The sequence below is a fragment of the Macaca thibetana genome, chromosome 8 (assembly GCF_024542745.1).
Source record: "Macaca thibetana thibetana isolate TM-01 chromosome 8, ASM2454274v1, whole genome shotgun sequence".
Taxonomy (NCBI): Eukaryota; Metazoa; Chordata; class Mammalia; order Primates; family Cercopithecidae; genus Macaca; species Macaca thibetana.
The window spans coordinates 68,619,089-68,624,864 of NC_065585.1; the positions used below are offsets into that span (position 1 = coordinate 68,619,089).

A 5,776-nucleotide genomic window follows, 5' to 3' on the forward strand; every position below is an offset into this window, starting at 1 on the left:
AGCTGAGAAAGATTTTATGTGCACAAAGTGCTCACCACTGGTGAAGAAAATATTAAAAAGTTACAAGAAATCTTTTCAGTACCCCAAGTAACCAGGTGCTAGTGTACCCATCTTAACAAATGAGAAAAATAAAGCCAAGTAATTTGAACAAGAATTTAGTATTAATTAGTGGTATAATTTAGATTCAAATTCAAATATATATGACTTTCAAGTTACACCTTTCTAATTTACAAACTATTTTTGAAAATGTTTATTATGGCCTTCCAAAAGCTACCAATTTTTCTAATAAATGGAAGCTATTTAGAGTAATTTGAAGTGCCTGATTAAAATATTTCAGAGTAATTCACCAATGTAAAGACAATGATGATTTTAAAATAAAATATGAATAAAATTTGGATTTAAAAATTAAATACTGTAGCTCTTTCTATAGAGAATATTTGAACATTTTGAAATATTCATCTGAATTTCACATATTAACCCCATGAATATCATTGATTTGCCCTTATTTTTGTCAACTTACATACTTTGTTTTTATTCTGAAAAATTTAGTCTTCTTCCATAAAATGCAAAAAAGTCATCCACATAAAGGTGGATGACTGCTTGTGGTTAGGAAGAAGCAGGATTTGAACTATATCTTTCTCAAGTCGAGGATAGCAATATGGGAAATGCTTCTCTTTAATGAACATAAGTATGCACCAGATTAGCATTACACTATTTGTAGTTACACACTTGGTCATAAGAAAATGAGTAACCTTGGACTAGTTATTTGCACACTAGGCTTTTCATATTTTATTTGCAGAAAGAGAGAATTGGATTAGATCATTTGTTTTCAACTGATTTCTTAGAAGTATTTATTATGATGCCTAATGTATTAACTCAGTATTTTAAAACATTTTTTATTTACTATCTATGAAGAGGTAATACATTTATTAGGAGATGATTTATGATTGTTTCTCAGCCTTTTGGCTAAGATCAAGTGTAGTATCTATTCTATCCAGTTTAATACTTGATATGTCCTCTATTTGAGGATGCAATATTAAATGAATTTTTGGAACTCAGAGATGGAATAGGAGCTTGTTCAATCCACTTCACATATTGACCTGGCCTATCAATAGTCTCAGAAATGGTACCTCCAAGAGGAATTTTAAAAAATACATTATTTACTTACTTTTAAACGTAACAAAGTACTTCATAGTATTAAATGAGAACTTTTGATCTGAAATGTAGCTATTAGTTACTACAGTCTAGCTAAATGGAAAGAATCAGCATTTTATTTGGCTTACTGTGGGTAAGTCTCCTTTCTTTGGTCATTTGTTCTACTAAGGTATTTCAAAAATGAGCTGAGATCTCTTGGAGACCATTAAATCCCAGGCAGGAATCCATCACAAATAATGACTGTGAAACTTCTTTTGAATTTTTGAAATCCCGTGAGCCTTCTTCCTTTCTCATTTGAGCACTGAAATAAGAATTTCACATTGTTTTCCTGACTATGAAAGAAATACAGTCCTAGGATTCTTCTGGTAGCAGTTAAATTAAGCCAACATTATTTATTTTGTGTTTTTTTTGTGTGCATTACAGAAAGCCAAGTAAACAATAAATTTTTTTTGAGGTCTTTTTCTTTCAGTTGATATCTTAATCAGAAATTTTCATTTTCTCTATCACTATTATAGTGAATAGTGAACATTTTAATATTGCTCAAGAGTCCTTTTCTATGAATATACAGTAATTATTGTCTCATTGATTGTGAGCTCTGGAGTAGGTAAAAAAATGTTTGTTTTAGTGTCAAAAAGAAGATTAAAATGCAGAATGGTTACTTTGTATAAGGCAAAATAATGAAAAGCATACCAATGGCTACCAGAAAGTTATTTTTTAAAATAAATTGTTTAATATTAATGAATTTTTTATAGCAATTTATTATTTTTGCTCTTGTGGAAAAGTCATGACTTCTGAATTTATGATGAATTTTTATTATTAGTCTTTTACAAATTCCTCACATTTCATGAATTCCAGATAATACAATACTATTAATTACAGATAATAGAATAGAAACACATACTATTTTATACACAGAGACACATACTCACACATATAGTTATATTTCACCTAATTTCAATAATAATAATTTGCCTCAATAAATGCTTTACAATGTCCAATGATCTAATTTAATGATCATGGCAATTTTATTCATGTTCGTAGTGGAAAGTCTGGAAGCTCAAGTGACTTCAACAAGGTAAACTTAATTAATAGAAGATTTGCTTTTGTAACTTAAATATTCTATTTACAAATTCAATCTTGACTCATCAGTTTTCTGATTAATCTATTCTATGACTATTTAATGAGATATGTGTAGCAATAAGGACCCACAGAGTTTCTCCTTCATGAGAATATACATTGTAGGGTAGGAACAAGACAATAGCCAGTGAACAAACAAACCAGGAGTTTTCAAAGTGGTATGAAGTAGTATAAAAGAAAAGAGTAGAGTAACAAGATAGAGACTGATAGATTTAAGTGGGAAGGTTGACATCTTTATAGACACACTTGTCAAGGATGATGCCTTTACAGAAATAATATTTTAATTTAGAAATAAAGAATGAGAAGGGGAAAGTAATCTCTAGTGCTAAGTGAAGCTATTCTTTGCAGAATAAATATGAAGGTCAAAATTTCTGAGGTAGGAAACAGTTGAACCAGTGTAATTTACAGGAAGAGTTTGGTTCTATAAGAAAGAGATATAAAGAAAGCTTTATTCTAATAAATAATGTATAGGGCAGAGAGAAAAACGGTTGGAAAGACATTTAGGAGGCAGATCATGCAGTCTTGTGAGTAGTTGGATATAGGGGAAGAGTTTAATGGAATCTACAATCATGCTGGGATGGACCCTTCAGTTTTAATCAGTGTATTGGAATGGACTCAGATCCCTTATGACTAGGAATGAAAAATCTAATGATCTATCTTCTAACTATGTAAAATTGTAGGTGTTTCTCTCATTTTTATTACAATCAGATCCAATTAGATTATAACAAAAAATAGTACAAGAGACAAACTGAATGGATTTGCATGAACATGTGAGTGTGTGTGTGTTTAAATCCTTATTATCTTATCCCTCTAGGAGAAGGCAAATTACTTTAATCAATTTTTAATAAAATTTATGGAAAAAATATGTTATATCTCTACATAGCAGCAAGTGTCATGGTTCTTATTTTAAAAAAACACAGTTCTTATATTTAAGTATTTTTTCTTTCCTAAATTTAGGGATTAAAATCAGAAACAGTACACTAAGACAACTCAAGCATTTTATGAACTAAATATATATTCCTTATATATTTTGCCTATAGAAGATCATGAAAGATGATACACAGTGCTCAGTAAAGCTGATGAATTTCACCATGAGAGTAGTCCTCAGACTACTTGAATTCAGAACTCATTGACTCTTCAAAAAAAAAATACTCCAAATATTTTGTGTATGTCAGTCATATCTATAAATACTCATATTATATATTAAAACTCTGAATTTTAAAAATATCTCGGTTAATTTATTTGGGGAGTAACAATAATAAGCCCATAATACATTAACATAAATAACATTTTTATTGAAAAAATCTATGTTTTCCAAGCCAAAACAACATTTCAGAGAAGAATAGCATTGTTTATATATTTTCAAATCTTTTAAATATCTTTTTAAATAGAATTTGCACATCTATTTCTACATTCAATCTATTGTCATATATTGTGTGGTTGCCATATGTGAAAGAAATCACACAGATAAGTAGTTGGAAAAGAGAGTAATATTTTAATAGTCTTTTAGATAATTGTGGATATTCTTTTTTGGCATGACACCAAAACCAAGTTGTAGTTTCTTAAAGGTTAGCTGCAGTGTGAAATCTGAAAGTATCCTAATAAACTTTTCTTATTCTGTCTCATTAAAATCCACTGGTTTATCTTAAACTTTAAATGCGTCTTTACCCATGAATTATGCTATACTATTATGCGCTGGTTATTTGGAAAATAATGGTTGACTGAGTTTTGCAGATCCCTCAAATGTTGACACATTTCTTTATATGATATTTTAAAAACAGCATTAATGGTATCTCCTGGCTTATCAGAAAAGTCATTACAAATTAGGAAACTGTCAGGCACTGAGTTTTACACACCATTACTTTTGCTCTGTCAGTGAAAATAAGAACAAGTAAAAAAGGCAAATAACATCTTAGTATTATTAATAAAATAGTTTTGACATTGCAGATCCCCTGAAAGTGTCTCGAAGATCCCCATGGGTCTGCAGAGCACATTTTGATAAGTGCTGCTTTATGACACAGGCCAAGATAAGCTTAGATTTTATTTTTAGAGCATTTTGAAGCTTTTGAAAAATTTTAAGCAGAGGAGTAATATGATCTTGTTTAAGATTTAAAAATAAGAATTTTGGCTACTAAGTGGAAAAGGATTTTTTGGGGGAGTAAGAAGGAAAATAGGAGAGATATAAATTAGAAGGAATCATATGTAATATAAGAAAAGAGTTAATGGTGACTTCGAGTAGAATGGTAACAGTGGAAATGGAGGGAAAATGACAGAAAATTTTGAAGATAGAACCATGGACTTGCCAATAGATTAAATCTGAGATACTTTAAGCTATGGTGACAGTTACTTATAGAAGAGGCTTAGGAGAGGAATAAAATGTTTTGAAGAACAACAAAAGTTCTTTTTTTATATAATATTAATTATAAAAATATTTCATTAACTGTGCTGAGGGGAAAATAGTATATATTAATTATAAAAATATTTAATTCACTGTGTTGAGGGGAAAATGGTATCTTCTAAATATTGCTCTTGTGTCCTGCAACTTTACTAAACACTGCATTAGTGTTAGTAGCTTTTTAATGGATTTTTAGGAATTTCTATATTCCAAATAATGTTTGAAGATACAGTTATATTTCATCTTTTTTACTATGAATATCTTTTTTACTTCTTGCCTTATCTCATTTGCAAGGGGAAGCCATCTCTCTGTATTTTTTGCTTTTTTACTGATGCATAATATTTGTACATACTTATGGGGTACATGTGACATTGTTTATTTATAGACTGTGTAACAATGAAGTCATGGTGTTTGGGTTGTCCATCACCTTGACTATTTATTATTTCTATATTTGGGAACATTTCAAGTCCTCTCTCATAGCTATTTTGAATATACACAATTTATTGTTGTTGACTATACTCACTCTGCTATCAAACATTAGAATTTATTTTCTATGTAATGTATGTTTGTACTCATTAACCCTTTACCACCCACTCTTCATAGATACTCTCCTCACTAATCCACATACCTTTCCTAGCTTCTGGTATGTATCAGTCTACTTTCTACCTCCATGAGAACAACTATTTACGCTTCCACACATGAGTGAGACCATATAGTATTAGTCTTTCTGTGCCTGGATTATTTCACTTAACACAATGACCATCAGTTCCATCCCTGTTGCTGCAAATGACATAATGTCATTCCTTTTATGGCCGAATAATATTCCACTATGTGTATACATACCACATTTTCTTTATCTGTTTGTCTAATCAACTTGGGTTGATTCCATCTCTTCTCTATTGTGAATAGTCCTGCAATAAAGAGAGGTATGTAGGCATTTCTTTGATATACTAATTCCTTTTCCTTTGGATAAATACCCAGTAGTAGGATTGCTAGAACATATGGTAATTCTAGTTTTATGTTTTGAGAATTATCCATACTGTTTTCCATAGTGGCAGAGCTAATTTACATGCCCACCAATAGTGTATG

At 30.2% G+C, this 5,776-nt stretch overlaps 1 non-coding gene across 1 annotated transcript; it reads left to right on the plus strand.

Annotated features, from left to right (window-relative positions):
* The first annotated feature begins 946 nt into the window (after window positions 1-946).
* Window positions 947-1,137, plus strand: LOC126961963 (U2 spliceosomal RNA). Its single transcript, XR_007728537.1, has one exon. It is a non-coding gene; the product is annotated as a U2 spliceosomal RNA (small nuclear RNA).
* Window positions 1,138-5,776: the final 4,639 nt, after the last annotated feature.